This window comes from Magnolia sinica, chromosome 19, assembly GCF_029962835.1.
Source record: "Magnolia sinica isolate HGM2019 chromosome 19, MsV1, whole genome shotgun sequence".
NCBI classification, from domain to species: domain Eukaryota; kingdom Viridiplantae; phylum Streptophyta; class Magnoliopsida; order Magnoliales; family Magnoliaceae; genus Magnolia; species Magnolia sinica.
The window spans coordinates 1622172-1642576 of NC_080591.1; positions in this window are offsets into that span (position 1 = coordinate 1622172).

Below are 20405 nucleotides of genomic sequence, written 5' to 3' on the forward strand. Positions count from 1 at the left end.
GGAGCTAACTTAACATCAATTTATATGTTGAATTTACCCTAGTGAGACATAAACAAAAGATACAGGTTTAGACCTTTAGTCACTCATATTAGTGGATCGAGATCAAATCAATAGTCCAGCGGCCCATTAACCTAAACTGTGATCGTAAAATCAGGAATTGATAATGTATAAAAAATGAGTGATCCTTAGACTTGATAAGGATGTGAAGGGCTCAAGATCTTGGCTGATCAATTTTGATTCTTCTTATGAGGTTCATGCAAGGGTCAATAAAGTAGATAGAGTTGGGTATTTCAATCAGAAGCAGTTGATTCTTACATGCACGTCCAATAAGGAATTCATTAGTTTGCTTAGGAACATATTTATGGATTTAATTTGGATAGATCGGGGACTCATTAAATGATTTTTCACTAAACCCAACACTTCAAATGTTTTATAGAGGTTTTTAAGAATTTTTTGTCATTATATTTTTATTTTAACTATTAAAACTACTTTACTCAATTTAATGATAACCTGATGGTCTAAATCTAATGGTTTATTTTTTTATTAGCATATGATATGGGCATTAGTGGATACATCGTGATAGAGAAGGATTGAATTATGAGTATATGCATGGATGTGGCAAATTGACATACTTCTTTCACCGTATGTTATAAAAAATAAAATAAAATAATGAAAATAAAAATCCATAAGGTGGCCAAGAACCATATTGGGTGCACCCTTAAAAAATCTCTTATTCCAGAGGAAATAAAACATAAGCCTTAAATATCTCCCCCTTAGAACATTTTTAGAGGAAGATAAAGAGATTCAGTGTGTGTGTGTGTGTGTGTGTGTGTGTGTGTGTGTGTGTGTGTGTTAATTGCTTCCACATCTTAATCCTCTTCTACTTCATCGATCACACTTCAACATAAGGTCCACTTGGGTGATTGGTGTGCTTTTCCCTTAGCACCCATCAGAGGAAAAGGTTGTCTTCATCTGAACTCTCTCTTATTAGCAGGGACCTCCTAAGTAAGAGGGTTGTCATCAACATCAAATCATTCTACACCTTAGAGTCTCCATTATATGTAAGATTTAAAAGTTTGAATTTATGTTCTAGAAATTGTATACGAATCTACACTTAAGATCTTAGGATTAAGATTTTTATTTTTGGATTCAGAAAAAATTATATTCTATTACATATCTTAGATAAATTCAACCAGCTTTATCTAGGAATTGTATGTTCTCTTTTTACACTATAATATGTATGATATATATAACTTAAAGAGACATGATGTCTTTTTTTAAAAAAACATTTTTATGCTTTGATAGTACATCGATACACCCATTCATATGTAACAATCATATTTGCCATTAATGGACATATCCTTTAATGTGACAGTTATTTTTATTTGTTTAGGACAGAAACAATTAAACAATGGTTGTAAAAAAAATTATTGGTACATGACAACACATGTAATTGCCACTAAAATCCTAATCAACCTAACTGTCGCTACATATGTACAACTATATATCAGGCACACTCAACCAACACCATATTTAGAACTTTAAATATCAAATGGTCGAACGTCATACTAGTCCCTAATCTACTCTTTAAATGCACAATGGCTTAGATGAGAGCCAAGTGTCAAAAAAAATATTTAAGCTCCTCGCAACGATGCACAAGTGACGTTCGATTAATAAAACACTCAAGTAAAGCTCATCAATAGCTTTCCAAAAACATATTGTACATGCAAATCCATTGCCTCAATGACCAATTGCGAAGTCATAGCCATTGAAGTTATAATGCATGTTAAACCATCTTACCCTAATTTATACTTCCCATCATAAATTCTTTCCACCCTAGCCACTTGTGGAGCAGTCCGCAACCTACGCTACATCAAAACATGCTAAGTCAATCAGGTCAATTAAACCGCAAGGCAACCCGACACCTTGAGGCAAGCACAAGGACAAGAAAATATCAGTCATTTTCAATGTGGATTGTACTTTAGATTCGGACCCGACACTTTTATGGCTACCATGCCGACGCACCCATCCAATTGGCCGATCCCAATCATCTCACCATATGAAATGTACGGCTAAGATTATTTATAGACAAATATATCCAATCAACCATTTGACCCATCTTCTTATTAGGCACATCATGATCTGATTTGATTCTAATGAGTCACTTCTGTCATATGCGTAAATAGAAAGGTAGAGAACAATGAAACCATGGTTCGAACTCGATATATAAAAATGTATTGATCCTATATATGGTCTTGGTCGGGGACTCATAAGCCGTTTGATTTTTGGACCATAGGCTATCAAAGCCAAGACCCACTAGGCATGTGGTCCAGATTGTGTGTATAATACAGTGTGGCATTTGTATTCTTACGGTGAAAAGAAGAGAATAAAGAAAGAGGGTATTACAGTCATTTAAATAAGCTGTACTTCCGCCCATGAAGATCTTGCATTCCACGTGAACGTGGTTTTGTCGGTAATGAAGTATAACCGCGAGGAATCGTGCCGATTTTCCGCGTGAGTATACGAAAAAATTCTCGGCTCTAAGATTGTACAAGTGGGCCTATGTTTTAGTCATCCAGACCCTTCATTTGATGCACCTACAATTGATGGTCCATGCCAAGTATGCTGAGATTGGAAGATCCTAGCCATCCAATATTGTCCTTGCTTTCTTTGAAACATGGGTGGTTGTTGTATTTTCGTCTAAACCGTTTATTTTCGGGCCATTGTTAGAATGGTCAGAATTGCACCATTGGTCAGATCTTGACGCATGCCTCAGTAATAAGTTGGCCCACCAGATCAACGGTCGCGATCAATCAACCATGGCCAACCTTTTACATACGGAGGGACAAAGGACTGTAGACATGTATCCTCAGACGATGGTCACCTATCATGATGGGGATATCTCATTATTGTGTTTCCGTGGTTCGTTCTAACTTACGCTTCGGGTGTAGATTAATTCCAGTTTTAGGTTGAGTAATGATCACCCTGTATTCTTGGTAGACTTTATTATATTGAACTTCCTACTTGTGGCAAAAGTGGGCCCACTTATGATGATGATGAACCATTGGATGGGAGGATTCAAACTCGAAATGAACATGGCCCAAAAAATCATTTTGATTGGATTATCACAGCCATTCAAAAAAGTCCCAGAGAAAGGAACGGTGAGATCGCTTTATTCTTGCAGTCCATTCTGCAGGTCCGTATCAAACGGCTCTGATCATCCAATCAATGTAGTCTTGTTGATCCAACGGTCATTTTGATCATAGGTGGGCCCACTTTGGGCACAGTGGAATCAGCCACGTTATTAAGGATTGGTAATGGACCATGGCTTTTTTAGTTTAGAAGACAAAGTGCATTTATGAGGCTTTAGATTTAAGTTTTGATTTTTGAGGGTCTTCACCAAACATGCATTAGTTATGAAGGGATCCGTACGATCTCCCAAAAAAATGCAAAACGTGGAATATTTTGATGAAGACACGTGTCATAACTCTATTGGTCGAATTGATGGACCATGTTCTAAGAGCCCCATGATTAATCATACCTTACATATTTCTAAGAGGGTAGGGAATGTCCAAGGCATAAAGATATAATGAGCCATATGATCCAAGTGCCAAGTCTTCCAAACTTATAATGGTTGACATTTGAATGGTAGGACTGAGTGGGCCCACAGCTGGTCAAGTGGACTATTGGCTAGAAAGGGTTCTAACAGGTTCCAAATACATTGCACATGGCCCCAATGTCAGCCCCATCAGAGACCACAGCCGTTCAAATAAGGGCTGGTAAAATGAAGTATTACAGGACCTTTTTTAACTTTCACCATTCATTTCTGCACCCTTGTTTGACATGTGAAACTAGAGGAAGGGGGTGGAGAAGCGGTTGTGAAAAGGTCTCTTTCATAAGTATATTATAAAATTACTTCTCAAGGTATTGTTATTTTTTTACATAAGGACTGTAATTGTCAATCTTACGTTATTTTTTTTATAATGATCTTGACCATTTTTATATGATCATCTCATCAGCAAAAGGGGGAAGTTTAAATTAAAAAACTCACATAGATTACAATGTTTCAACCCTTTGGTCATTTAACTTTTTATTTTTTTTAATGAGACTACTCTCTTAAACATTTTTTTGTGGGCCATCTATATGGTTCTCTAATTTTGGAAATTGTTTTTAGTTACCATTCATCCATTATATGGCTTATCATATTAGTTTAGGACAGGTCATGTGTTATTTTATAGAGAACAAAAACTACCTGTAATTTTTTACAGTCCTAATTTTATAATTGATTATCGGAATTGTATATATGAAATGTCATTGGTAAGCTATCTAGCTAGGATCGTTATACACTGATTAATTTATTAATTTTTAGATAATTTCACAAAATTCAATAATTTTAAGAGTCAAATTTCATTTAAAATTTAAAATTATTGTTTTTAGTAAGTTTTGTTTGTACCATTTTATTTGTTTTAGTATTTTTCAACTCAGATCTTATCTTAGGTTACTTGTTTTGGCTAGCTTTTTTTTTTTTTTTTTTGGTTAGTTTGTTAGTACACACCCATGTCAGTACACACACTCCATGTTAGCTTGTTACTTGTTTTGGCTAGCTAAGAGCGGTTAATGATTTTAAATTGATTTAAACATATTTACTATTTCAAGTCTAATTAAAGTCTTAGATGTCTTTACTTATATAAGCCCCCTCACACATTGTATAGAAAAACTCCTTCATTATTATTAATTTTATTCTAGTTGTAACGGTTTTCTACTTGCAGATTTAAATCTTTTATAGGAAAGAAGTCAATAATCTTTTATCCCCTTTTCTCGGTCCACACCATTTCATACTCTCTCTTTTCTTTTTTTCAAATGTGAGAATATATATATATATATATATATATATATATTAGATGAGGGATCTATACATCATCACACACATTAACAATTCGGGCGACCCTCCATGAAAAAAGAAAAGAGGGTAGCCTATTATGGCCCTCCAGAAAATGACAAAAAAGAAGATCCTAGGGGCGTGTTTGGCCTGGCACTGGATATGGGATTAAGACAGACCCCATGTGTTTATACTGTTTACATCCCATCCCATTTTCTGTTTGGGACGGCGGGATAAAAACCATTCCACGCACCCTCGTAAACCGCACCTGGATGCCGCCAATCTCGAGATATAAGTTTCCACCCCTGTGTAGGGCCCACCAAGATATCAATGAGATATCTACTCCCTCCATCATTTTCACCTGCCTTCATTCAGCCATGAAGATATTTTGAGGCAGCTATAAAGTAGTGAGTGGGGCACACCATGAGAAGCAGTGGAGATGCAAACCCATCCATTTGTGACCATCCAAACACCCTGCTGGATATCCCATGGGCTATCCCAAACCCATGTGATCAACAGACAAATACTGACACCACCATCATTACCTTAAAAACCATTCCATCCCACCAAATCCCATGGGATCGGTTCGGCCAAACACGGCCTAAGGGACCAAGCAATGGGATTCTGGTTAAGGCAGATTCTCACCGCTCCTAAACCCGTTTTATACATAATTGGTATGGATCATTGTAAAATGACCTTAGATTTAAGGGCTACATTCCTTGCGTGAGAAAGAATAGTACATTAAGTTGTAAATATAAACTCTGAACACTACTCGATCTATCTCATACCATTGCAAGCATAAAAGCTGGGGACTAGGTCCTGGTAGAAGTTCTGTGGGCCCCACCATGATGTACGTGTTTTATCTATGCCATCTATCCATTTTGACATATCATTTTAGGACATCATCCAAAAAATGAGGCATACCCAAAGCTTAAGTGGACCACATCATATGAAACAATGGACATTGAATGCCTACCGTTGAAAGATTCTTGTGGGCCACATAAGTTTTGGAACAAGCTGATATTTATGTTTTCCCTTTATCCAAGTTTTAGATGGAAAATAAATATTATAGTGGGCCCTAGAAGGTTCCAACGGTGGGCATCACCATACCCACGGCTTCCCGTGGTATGGTCAACCTGAGTTTTGGACCTACCTTATTTTTTAGCTCATTTTATGCTAATCTGAGCTCACAACGTAAATAGACAGCGTGAATAAAGCCCATATATCATGGTGGGACTTATAAAGCTTTTCCAATACTGAGCTCAATACCAAAGTAGTCACTAGAGAATCTAAGTACACAAGCAAAATCTTCACCGTCCTCCTGTCCCCTAACAGGGAATCTGCAAAATCCCAACCAGATGAAGTCACCTGAAAATCACATAACCACCCTCTTAGCCAAAAACCATTTCCATATCTTTAAATAACAAAATAAAAAATGAAAATAAAAATTTTAAAGGCCCATTTTTTACATGCCTAAAAATGAGTTTATCTCATTGTATTTAATCATAATCATATAATAGAACATTTTTTTATAACCTATCAAGATTATCTTCAACCATTGCCAAAGAGACACATGCACGAACTCTAATAAAGTATTACAATTAACTAAAATGAGATGACCCATTTTTAAAACCTAATTACATCTATTTATTTTTATTTTTTTGTGTCGGGCTACTTGCATTATATATAGTAGACATGATGTAACTTGGAAGAAAATTATCAATCTACACCTAAGTCATCATACGTCCGGAAATGATTCAACGCCATTACATGATAGATTTGGGACATTAGCCTATGATTTATAGACTTACAATCAACATCACAAGGCACTAAGTCATAGCAATGATATGATATTTTTTGTCATAGAAATTAAGTGGTTATATGTTCAGTCACATCTATTCGGATAGAACAGTTTAAGTAGTTGTGATTGAGACTAATCTAAATCCTCTTCAAACAAGCAATTAGATACTATTTTGTTTTTCTTCTTTTATTTTTCCTTTTGTTGCATTATTTTGTTAGTCATGGTCCAATAATTTTCGTAGAGAAATGTATTTTGGACTTAGTTGATTGAAACCTTCCAATGCACCTAGTTGCATTTGGATTTGTGGTCATCTTCATCATCCATCAGGACCGTCCATTAGGTAAAATGCACTTTTCTTCTACTACTATGCAAAAAATACAGCTCTAGGATCGTTCGAAGCATCTGCGGTTTGACTTATCTTCTGTGGAAGATCTGATCCATCCATTTTTTACACTACTTGACTGTATTTTCCGATCATCTGATCAGTATGAGATTGTTTAAGGCAGCTTGTTGAGAGTGGACTAGACTTAATGGACGGTCCAGATAGATGATTTGTAGGGGAACGAGTCCAGATGCAACGAGGTGTGTGGAAACATTTCCGGTCACTCAGTCCACTAACGTTTCTCAACCTTGGGAAGGATGGACACTATAGTGATAGTTCAGCTCCATTTTTTAAATTGTGGTGACTCCTTGGCAAGACACATGTTATAACCGTACGGAAATCTAGACCACGAAAAATGTGGGCCCCATATTGGCTGGAGAAATGCTCCAGAACTACTCTGATCATACGATCTTAACCATCTGATTTCACCCGTTAAATTTGGAACGTGGGCCACTTTGTTTTTTACCACACATTTGATGGCCGCCAATGGGATGGTTAGGATTGATCAATCAGTCTGAATTCTAAACTACGATCCATCCACAATGGGTCCTATACATCACGTGTGAGGTGGAACTGTAACTCCACTTGAGAATGGTGGTAAACTAACACCATATTCCTATCCTTGTCCTGAAATTCCAGTCAGCGTACAGGGGCATTTTCGGGATTTTCAATCTATAACGTGAACGGAGAGGGAGAAGAGGCTTGAAAATCTGGGAAGGTGGGACCGTTAAAAGATTTTGTATCCTCAAAGCGTCTCCGTTTGTCGTTGACCAACGGCATCCCACGTACAGATATTGGGGTATTACGACTAACGAAGGCTGCAGATAACGACCGTTTACTATCCGTCAATGCACGTCGCCAATGTCGTGATGCCACGTAGGCGTTCGCTACAATTCCCATCCCTACGCCATCGTGACGTGTCCGACAAAAAATTCTAACCGGTGGGGCCGTGCCACGTCACCATACCTGTATTTGCTTGGGACGAAAAATAAGTGGCTTGAAAGCGTGCACAGGTGGAGATGGGGAACACGTGATTGAGATGGAGAGAGTTCGTTTTGCCTGTGTCGGTAGTCAAGATTACCGGCGTGATCTGAACCGTCCATGCCTTATGTGGGCCACGTAAAAATGATTCTGACCATAAGTGTGTGGATGAAGGTAGGACAAAGAACACTTCTTCAACGGCTCACATTCAACTTTGAAAATTGAAGGTCAGGATCAATTTTGAAGAAAGATATTGCACGATATCTCGTTTGTGGGGGAACTAGAAAGATGGACAGTTCCAAAAGTCCAAAAACAATTTGCATGTGGACCCAAGGGAGTCACATGCTAGCATTCGTATGTCGCGACGTAGGAAACACTAACTCGTTTATGAATATACACTAAAACAGGTCCCTGCAGACGCATTTTCCAGCAGCCTTAAGCTCTGTGGGGCCCACCGTGATCTCTGTGTTCTATTTACTCCTTCCATTGGCTGAGCCAGCCCATGGTAGGATGAGGCTCGAAAAGCAGGCAGATTCAATACTCAAGTGGGCCAAACCACAAGAAACAGTGGATAGTGAATGCCAACCGTTGAAACCTTCTTGGGGCCAGTCTGATATTTCTGTTTTTCCTTCATCAGGTGGGAATCACCTTTTGAACGAATTAGATGGCATGTAAAGATCTCAAAGTAGGGCCCAGGAAGATTTCAACGGTGGCCGTTGGCATCCCCACTATTTCCTCTGGTGTGGTCCACTTAAGTATTCAATCTACTTTATGTTTAGGTTCACGTCCTAAAATGAGTTGGCGAAAAAGGACAGACGGCGTGGATATAACGAAGACATCACGGTGGGCCCCACGGATAGGTTTACACGGGATTTCTGTGACCCGGTTACAGGTAAATCGAGCACATGCACGAGTGAGGGACGCAAACGGGTCGGGTTTTGTGTTGCCCATATCCGAATCCAAGGGAATCGAATGCGGTGCCATTCGGATCGGGTATTAGATGAACCTGACTTTCCATGGTGTCCACTTCATAATGATCTTTGTTTTTTTTTGTTTTTCAGCCCTATGGATCGACTATTTAGCATCGTTTGATTAAAATAATTCCTTAAAATCATATGCAATCCCAGTTGGGTCCCATTAGATAGACGCTTCAAATTGATGATTCAACCTATTTCTTTCTCTGCTCGATCTCGACCATTCATTTTTCATGTTATTCATTGAATGTTTAGGATCGTCCAATTGGTGTCTTTCTTTTTAATATGAGTTGCTGATAATCCTGTGGAACAGATGAACGGATAGATCGATGATTAGTTGTGCCACTTGTCAATGGGAGTAGATGGGACATCAACAGACGTACAGGATCCACCATTGATTGGCCACTAACCAAAATTTGGATCTCATCCACATATGCCACGTTTATCATGACAATGACACGGAGGCATGCATGCGAAGAACTTTGCGAAGTACACACGCATGTACGTACCAAGCATGTGCCAGCATGCCACATACGTGCTAGATCTAATCCATCTATCAGGTTTTTCTGACCTTGTACATGTTTTCCAATTGATAAAATCTGATCAAATATGCAGGTGGGCCCCACTATTGAAAACAGGTGGACTGATCAGTAAATTTAGCCAAGTTTTTCAGAGCCGTTCATTTTATTTTTTTGCAAAACGTGGCCCACCAACCTGATTCTTGGGCTACGGCATCAATGTGGTCATGCCATGCTGATGGATGTGCTAGATCTGCGACCTATCGTGCCATGCCGGTACGCACATGTGTGGCGTGTACATGAGCTTTATTGCACACGTGTGTAGACTTATAAAAGTTCTGCCCACAAATATCACGTGCACACATGTGGATGCGGGCATCCGCACACATGAAATAAGCCTCGTGCATCTATCATATTTTTTCCACCTTTTGAAATGTATGACATACACCTTCCATCAATGTTTCCTACTCTCCATCCACACCTTATCTTATACGTGCCAACTTGGCACGTATGTGGGACATCGAAGCCATGAATAAGATGGAGGCCCACCCAGCCTAACGCATAATTCAGGCCTACCCACTCATCAGGTGGGCCCACCTGATGAACGTACGGCCTGGATCCCCAGACACATGCCAGGTTGGCTCATTTGCCACCGGCACACGTGCATGGGGAGCTAGCAAGCCTCATCATGTGCGTTTCCATCAGAGTCAGATGTATATACCAACAGGCAACAATCTTCCAGTACATAGTATCCCTTCCCAGCCCTGGTATGGCTACCCACAGGTGGCAATGTGGCACATCTCTAAAAGATCCAGACCATTCATCAGGTAGGTCCTACCACATATCAACCATGACCCAAAAATTAGATGGATCAAGTGGATACACGTGTACTTTCAATAAAAACAAAATCCAAGATTTTCTAACCATCCATTCTTTCATGCACGTATGGCCCACCTGATGAGCCTACCTGCTAGATCTCCGGGCAACAGCATGCAAATAGCATGGTCCACAAGAAGAGCCATCCGGATCCCACGGGCAGGTGCCTTATTTACGGACCGACAGGCCAACCCACATCCTCATCCCTTGGATTGGAGGTGGGCCAGAGTGAGAAAGTACTAGTTGTAAGTAGAATTTTTCCTCTTTAGGCCGTGTCCTTTTCAGTCAGTCGCGATCAACCAACAACAAAGCTTCCTTTTCAAGAGATGATGATAGGAAAATGATCAAGTGAAAGCAAAGCTTTCAACTCTCTCTCTCTCTCTCTCTCTCTCTCTCTCCACACTAAAGCTGGTAGGAAGATATGTGAATCCGGACCGTCCAACTAGTTAGTCCAGCCATAGATGGTCCGTCTTTTTAAAAATCACACCTATCAGACAACCATAGCCCTTCTTTTCTTATCTTACGGTACTAAACATTAACCATTAACTTAGTTCTATTTTAATCCGTTGGTTTGAAATATATTCAACAGACGTACAATATTATCCGATCAATGTTTATCTTTAGATATTTGTCATCCATAGTAGGAACATTGAGATTAAAGGCTCTGATTGATAAGTAAACCAACCATATGTACTCAGGAGAGACAGCTCTACCATACTCCAGTTCTCCTGTCTCTACCGTACCATCCCCACTCTCTCCATACCTGCTTCCATTTAAAATAATGAAGCTCTTTCCACGGTTGATAACGCTTGCTTGTCTCCGTAGAAAGGAATAATGTTGCCTTTTGCTTCTTCCTCTCTTTCTACAAGTGGGCCACCTCACTACATATTAGATCACCTTAGCTTCAATTACAGAGAACTAACCCTCTTTAATCCCTATATGTGTAGGTTACAAGATTCCGATGGCTCCCCCTTAAATTCCTCCATGCAAATAATACACTACCTCTAGGTCAAAAGCTCATTAGAGTGCTCTAAGAATTTTATTAATCATGTCAAATCAATGGTTTTAACTAATCCCCTCATCGCATGCGGTCCACCTTCCTCCTATGCATATGCACATGTCAACATGGAGCATTTTCATGAAATCCAAGCCGTCCATTACATGGGCCCCGATGTATAACCAATGTGGCTCAAATATCAAACTGTCTGCTCATCAAATATGCCATAGTATGGACTTTACATTGTGGCCTATCTGATTAATGGGTCTGCCTCATTTGTAGACTAAGCAAACTATACCTTGGGCCCCATCAAATAGATGGCTTGGATTTCTTTATTACCTTTGGCAATTGTACATTTTAAGGCCTGTATATGGGCCCATGTTATCCACGCGTGTGGGATTAATGAACCTCATCAAATCATACATTTAGATGAAAAATGTAAATATAGGATAACATTACTAGACTTTTAAGGGTCAAAAAGTAATGCTTAGAGCCTTAATTCAACTCCCCGACGCTTCTGTGGTCCACTTTCGCTGTCAATGTGACACCACAAGATCTACATTACCATAATACGTACCGACGCTGATACATTCAATCTTGCCATTAGTTTACGTTTAATCGTAACAGAAAAATAATCTAACTGACATGGTTGATTAAACTTGAAGAAATTGAAATTTTAAAAACTGAGACAATGAAATTTAGATTTATGGCTGTAAGTCACTTAGTTGCTTGATTGAGTGCGACCCAAATGCCGCATTCGAGTGCGACCGCAGCCGGGACATAATTTCTTGAAATGAGTTTTCACTAGGAAAACCTGACTCAGTGAGCAACGTTGCTACATTTGTTTATGTGAAGATACTATATTCAAGGTAGTCTAAGGTGGGATTTGAAGGGAAGATATTGATTAGGGGTGTACATCGAGTGGAACCGAGTCAAGTTGGGCTTCGCTTGGTCACCAAGCACACCCAACTCGAACTCGGCTCGGCTTGGTGACCGAGCCAGCATGTCTAGGTCGGCTCAACTAGGTTAGCAATCGGACGAGTTCGAGCCAGTTTCAAGCTTTCGACCCAAGTTCGAGCATTCGAAATATGTGTTGCGCTTAGTGGACGGCCTAGATCATACAAATGGATTGTCCAAATATCCCAATGCAAGTAGGAGCATAACAGAAATCATGATTTTAGATTTCTACTAAGGATTTTTTTAGGGAACGATGGATTGTTACTTAACATCATAAGGAGCTTGGCCAAGAGTGCGATGGCGACAGCCGTGAGAGCCATCGGCATCGTAGCCATGTCGAGAAAAGAGGTGGATTCGGGGACGCAGACAATGAAATCATCCTTTCTAGGGTTTTGCTTCTTGCCGTTCTTCCGAATCTTCTCCAATTTTGCTATTTTTCACTTCAGGGTTTCAGGAGGGTTTTGGGATGAAGAGAAGGAGGTCGTGTGTAAGGCCCTTTGGTACTATCTCCAAATTGTACGGATGCCTGCAAACATCTCTCTCTCTCTCTCTCTCTCTCTCTCTCTCACACACACACACACACACACATGAAGAAGAAATGGGGAAAAATGGTAACTAATGGAAGAGCTGTGAGCTCTGGGAATGAGAAATGGGAAGAGCACGAGAGGTTGCACGGCACACGTGCCTACTTACACACATGCGTGTCACATGTGATTAGGACGCGGATTGCATCCTACCGTGATGTATGTATTGTGAGGGTTAGGGCTTTTTGAGAGAGGGGGTTTTTTTTTTTTGAAAGGGGACGAGTGGCTGTAAAAAATAAGATGGGAGTTAGGGTTTTGATTTTTAAAGGGTATATATACCGTGTACTGAGTCGAGCCGAGTTCGAGCCGAGTCGAGTCGAGCTAGGGGTAAGCTCAAGCTCGGCTCGAATTCATTTTCGAGCCATAAAAAATGGTTCGATTCGGATCGAACTCAGTTTCGAGTCGAGTCGATTTGAGCTTTTTCGGGCTGAGTGAGCAAGCTAACCAAGCTAGCTCAGTTCGTGTACACCCCTAATATTAATACTTCGGAGAGTGTTATGGATGATACTCAAGCGCTTAGGAATTGAATATGTGTTATAGAAGTTAATCTTTTGAATGTTTTTTTCTTTTTCCAAAAGATATTTGATTAACCACACCTAAAACTATGGAAGTGCGAGCAAAGCATCAGCGACTATCATTGCACTTGATTATCTGGCTGTCGGATTAGTGGACATTATTGGACGATTAAAATGAAAATTATTAAATGAATCAGAGGTTACGATTAGTCAACCATTCCGGTTTTGGGACTGTGGATTAGCGACAGTGGGTCCCACAATTTAGTTGGAAACTGCTTTTGGAGCATCGAATAACCAAAACCATGGCAGAGGAAAAGCTGGGAAAAAGGTCTGCTGGACCCATATGCAACCCCTCCACACGCAGCACACATGACAACCTGGCAAGCGTGTGGAACCTATGAGCCGCAGCCTTTGCAAAGACGAATGTGCACAAGAATCAATATGGTCCACTCATCATGTAGGTCCACCTAATGAGTAGACCAGCCTGTCTTCTTCGTATATTCATTTTAATGATGGATGCCACCTTTATGTACTTAAGGTTGTGTATGGATATGCCGGTTTACCTACGCATCATTAGAAAATGAACCCCAACTTATTACCATCGCCCGATCCATTTACATTTTGAGCAAGTGACTGGGTAGGTGATCGGTCCCCTCAAATCTCAATTATACTTAGTGTCTGCCTACTTTGACGCTTGGGGTCATTGTTGTTCAGTTTAAATTGGAACCGTAATCCCAAGTCTAACACACCTGTGCGGGAGAAAATGATCGCAAAAACTGCGGCGAACAATTTTCTACACATGGGATCTTTACTTTAGGCTACCGGCTACCGGCTTACGTGCTACGACTTGCAAGAATGTAGAGAAGAAATGATAAAATTGCCGGAAACGAACCTGTAACGCCAACTGCACCTCCCCAGGTGATGATGTACAGGTTCAGTACCTCCAAACAAGTCCATGCATAACAAGCTTATTCTACAAGAGATGCGGGTGGGGCCACCGAGGTATGAATCAGCATCCAACCCGTGAATTATGTGAGCCTCGTCAAGTAAGCTTTGGACGGCTTAAAAATCAGGCTGATCCAACAATCATGTAGGCCACCACATAACTCTGGGATACGCTGGGCCTGGTAGAAATTGGGTCAGACCAAGTTGGCAAACCCAACCCCCCGAAGGGTTTCGCTCAGCAATAGTGTGCACGTGTGCACACAGAGCACGTGCGAGAGTGCCTACTGAATTACCAATGGCCTGGATTATCAAAACAGGGCTCCACTTCTCAAAACTTATAAATGCTGGTATGCTGAGTAAAGATGCAGCGCATGTGTATCATATGATTCCTCTTCACACGCGTGCACTGGGAAATTGAAGACGTGTCATACGGAATTTCGGATCATAATTCATAAACCCAGGATCGATTGACCCATCTGGTCCAATGGTTAAGGAGGTCCCTCTACCACTGTGTGGATGAAAACTTCATGCAACTAGCTATGTATGGGCACACCATCGTGTGGATAGCATTAAACCATTCAAGATTGTGGCCTTACTGTAAAAATGGGACACCCCCAAAATCAGGCCGATCATTTTTTTGGATGCCTATTTTTTCAAGTGTCCCATTTTCAGCTGCATAGGTTAGATGCCTAGCACAGCTAGTTGCACAGAATTCTTCCTGTAAAATGGGTCTGATCAATTATATGGATTACATCCATGCCGTTCATCTATTTTCTCATATCATTTTAGGATATAATTTAAAAAATAAGTCAAATCCAAAGCTCAAGTGGACCACCCATAGGTAGAAGCATTAATAATGACACCCATCGTTGGAATCTTCTTAGGACTACTGTGATGTTTTTTCAGTTCATTAGGTCGTATAAGCATGAATGAAGGGAAAACACAAATGCCAACTTGATCCAAAACTCATGGGCTTCCAAAAAGTTTTAATGGTGGGTGTTCAATCCACAATGTGTGGTCCACTTGAGCTTTGGATTGGGGTGATACCCTAAAATAATGTCGAAAAATAGATAGACGGCGTGGATAAAACCCATACATCACAGTGGGCCCACATAGCCCTGCTTATATAAATTATTGTTCAATCACGCCCGGATCTGAGTCCACGTGTGTTCTTTTTTATAATTAAATAATAATAAATAAATAATAAAATTGATGAAGCCGCGGATGCATTTTGTTGTTTTTGAGAGGTGTGTATTAATTTTCAAGATGGACCACATCTATTTTGATAGGGTCAATATCATAAAAATTATCATGGGGTCCCACAAATTTCCACTTTATCACTTGCTAGAAAAAATATATAACAGCGCATTCGGTTAGTGAAGGCATTTGATAAAGTTATAATTTCGGACGAATTTTGCAGTAAAAATTCCAAAATTTTATTAAATTGCCTAACTTTTTAACTTTTACCACAAAATTCCTCTTCCTAGTGAGTAATTTTTTTTTTTTACTTCCAAATAATGCGTAGATAGCTGGAAATTCCGAAAAGATACTTTTTGAGAGGGAATTACCAAAATACTCTCATTTTTTTGTATTGTTTTAAAAGTGGCTAAGTTTAGAATTGTGAAGCCCGTGGTATGCTTATCATATCCATCCTCTCTACCAACCAAATATCAGATCGGCCACACTTGAATTTAGACGTTTTTAAGTGGTGTACACTAGTATTATGATTTGGCCCACCTTATGATTGAACCGTTATATCTGGGGTGTTAGACCTATACCATCTACAGCCTACAATTCTAGGTTCTCAACTTTAAAAATAAATAAATAAATAATAAAAATAAAAAACATTTATGTAATTTCAACTTTTAAAAAGTACAATAATATTGGAATGCTGGTTCTTCCAAGCGCTATTTGGTAAAATCCAAGGTGGAATTTTGTAGTTAAAAATTTTAAATTATTTTTCACTCATCAACTAAAATAAAATCGTTTTTTAAAATGTGTGTTTACAAAACATGCATATTTTCGTATAAAAGCATTTTCAATAAACAATTACAAATAATTATTCATTGAGAAATAATTCAACACTTGCTAAAAAGTAATCCTGTGGACCCAAACGCTGTTGGACTGTTTCTCGTTTTGTCCGTCCATGATATTGGCAAGCAAGGATATCAATTCAATATTTTCTTTATGGCCTATATATAAAGTGGGTCCCACAATTTGGATGGTTTACATTCTTTTACGTGCATTGCGGGTATTCACAGCTGTCACGTAAATGTTAAAAAACCATCACTCGGGGTAATGACAAATGAGAAAGTTAAACACAGTACTCTCTCTCTCTCTCTTAACTAAGCATTGGTTGGTTTTACTGTACACGTGGCAAACGTGTATGCGATCCTCACCATAGTCAGGTAGGCTAAATCTTTCATGGGCCATACCCAAAATATGGTACCTATCAGGCAATCCTAACCACTCAATGAGGGGACTTTTAGGGAAAGAAAAACGGCATACCTCATTTTTCCAAAACAATCCACCAATCCAATGATGTTCGATTAGTGTGAATTTTATGATTTGGCCCATCCAATGGAGGCCTACCTGATGATCGGTTTGGATCTCATTCAAGAATATTGCACGATGTGTGATAAAAACCAGTTCCTTTATACAACGCAGTCTGTGGGGCCCACTGTGATGTAGGGCATACATCCTATCCGTCCATAAGGTGGTCCTTTCAATTTCACCCTTTGTGAAAAATCAATCTGATCCGAAACATAGGTGGGTGACACCACAGGGAGTAGTTGGGAATGAGAACACCCAACATTAAAACATTGCAGATTGTATGGCGCCGACCGTGTTTTTTATATGCCATCCAATCCATTCATAACATGTTTCCCGACATCATGTATAGACATGCGAAAAATCAAGCCATTTCAAAATTCAGGTGGGCCATGCTATCTGATTGCAGCAGTTTAAGGCATGATTTTACATGCTGTGTCCCAACTGAGTTTTTTATTGACATGATTTTTCGGGCATGTACATAACATGAAAAGGTGCACATGATGGACGGATTGGATGTCATGCACACACCGACATGTGGCCCACACATCGTATCATAGAATAATCTCATTGGTCATCTCATAAGGTCACACGGACTTGAATGAAGGAAGACTCAAATTTTAGCTTGGTTTTTAATGGTAAGTGATCAATCTCCACTCTTTCTCCGGGTGCTGTACAATTTAAAGTTTGGGCCTATTTTATTTACCAGCTCATGACCTAAGATGGGATGATAAAATGGATAGACAACATGAATAAAACACATATATCATGGTAAAGCCCACGAAGCTTTTTCGCTGGCTAGTTGGCTAGTGTTAGGTCACCAGTCAAACTGCATCCCCGGACACTTAGGCTGCGTGGTGACATGCAGATGCCACCTCACCATACCGATGCAATCCATCAAAAGGAGTGAGAGGAGACTCGCATGCTTGTCACTCTTTCATACAATGTAAGGTGTATATGATTTAATTGATTTTATCCCATTTCTTTGATCATACCAATCTTTTCGCTCAAAAAATGTATTTGAACATTTGGAGTTACTGCTAGCCAATTAAGCTTGTTTATGTCTACATTTAGCTAGAATCCATGAACCTATCTTAGAATCAAGGATTGTAAAATCCCCTAACATGAAAACGAGAAATTTAAAAAAAAAAAAAAAACACCTCCTACAATTGAACTGCAGTTGCAAAATCCGGGTAAAAATCTTGGTTACAGAGGAGAGGGTTAGGTACCCTCTCTTGCTGCACTTCATGTGGTCTAGATGACGATCAAAAGAATTTTAGATTTGCAATAATGTTATATGTCTAACCATACTTTGTATAATCTTATAAGAAGATTAGACAAATAAAAATAAAATAATTTCTAGCTTTGCTCTGCGAAATCAACCAACCTTGTACAAATATATAAAATACGCAGACAAGTAAATAGAAATTGTTGGGGAAAAAACACCAAGTCTGGAGACCCGGTTATGGAATGGACCAACTCCGTCGACACCGCCCGAGAGTCCGAGGCAACGTGTTGGACCGAGACGAGACAAAGCCTAGAGGAGAAACTGAGCTCGGATTCTTGGGAAACGAATCCTGACCGAGACCTTAAGAGTCAGGAGTCATAGGCAAAGTAAAACACATAAAGTTAGCTCGGTTAACGAGGCAACAATGTCTAAAGAAGCCGATTAAGGCCCTGAAGCTAAAAGCAACCTGACCGACCATAAAACCGACCCATTCAAGACCGGTTACAGTGTCAGTTATCGGATTAAGGAAGAAAGTCGGCCATAGGCCGATCCTGTTTTGTTCGACAAGAGGCAAAAAGCTTTATCCTTATAGCCAGCCGAGACTCGTCTGTTACTTGAGTCAGTCAAGGCTGAGCCGAGCGAGGAAGAAACGGTGTAAGCTTAAATACCGTTCCGAAAATCTTGGGAAAAGACTCTCGACCCCGAGGATCTCGGGATCGGGAAGCATCCGTAAGTAGATTACGGCTAAATCAAATCTCCTAGAAATCAGGGAGAGAATCCCCGTACGGCAGGATCCTCCCTTTCCTATAAATGAGAGACACTTCAAGGGTGAAAGGTACGCAAAAACTCTCTTCCATAAACCTTCAATACCGTAAGAACCAGATTCCTAGCCTAACTTAGGCATCGGAGGGTCCCCTGCTCTAATCAGGGTCTCCTTTGTCTTCTTCTTGTGCAGGTACTCGAAGGTCTGAAGAAGGTAGATTAGATTTTTACATCAACAGTTTGGCGCCGTCTGCGAGAAACGATACAAAAAATTATGTTCTAGGCTCTATTCAGAAGTGTCAAGTGAGCATTAATGGTGAGAACCAGAAAAACTAGTCCTAGTGAACCAAATGAGGCCAATAACGCTGGACCATCAGGTCCAGATGGGGCCCAAGGAGCTCAGAACCAACCTCACGATCAATAAGGTTTCATTGCTCGTCCTGCAGCATCTGCCGCAACTAGAAATACCCAGCGAAACCGAGAAAATGGACGATTGGATCGGGAGGTCCAGGAACTCAGAGCCGATATAAACCTTATGAAACAAATGTTGGAGCAGATGCAACGTCAACAAACTCAACAGCTTATATAAGAACATGCGATGAATGTTCCACAACAAGTTGCCGACCTTCATCCCACTGCCTTGCGGTCGCTGGCACAGCTGAGTTAACCCCATGAGCCGTCCGAGCTAGTGCCCGCTCATTCCACGACTGTCGTGCTACCTACCACTGATCTCCGACATGAGATAGATCGGAGGAGGCGCGACCGGCCTCTAGTGGAAGGGGTGGAAGAAAGTAACGAGCCTTGGAAAACTGACCTTCAAGAAGTGCTAGAGGAGATGGCGAATATGAAGCATAGTCGATATGCATATTCAATCAGGACAGAAACAAAAGTGTCCCCATTCGTCGATGAAGTAATGCAAGTCCGGCTGCCGGAAAGATTTCACCTCCCGCAGATTACACCTTTCACAAGCAAAACCGACCCAACGGAACACATCGGATGCTTCCGAATGTACATGGAACTGCGTGATGCCTCGAATGTCGTGATGTGTCAGGCTTTCTCCCTCACCTTAGCTGACATTGCCCGACTTTGATTTAAGCAGCTGAAACCAAAGTCCGTCAACACGTTCGTGGAACTCAGCGATGTCTTTCTCACCAATTTCATTGGCGGGAAGAAGAAGTTGAAGCCCCCTGCACATCAAAACAACATAGTTCAAAAGGAGGGAGAGCTACTAAAGACTACATCAAATGTTTCAACTTTGAATCACTCCAAGTTCGGAAACATTTAGAGGAGACGGCACTCAATTTCATCATGTAAGGCGTTAGGAAATAAGAAATTTGCATGATTCTGCCATCCTTAGACAATAATCCACCTGAGACATTGACTGAATTCATGACTCGGTCAGATAAATACGCGGACGTTGAGGAAATAAGAAATTTGCGTGAGGCCGCCCAGAACG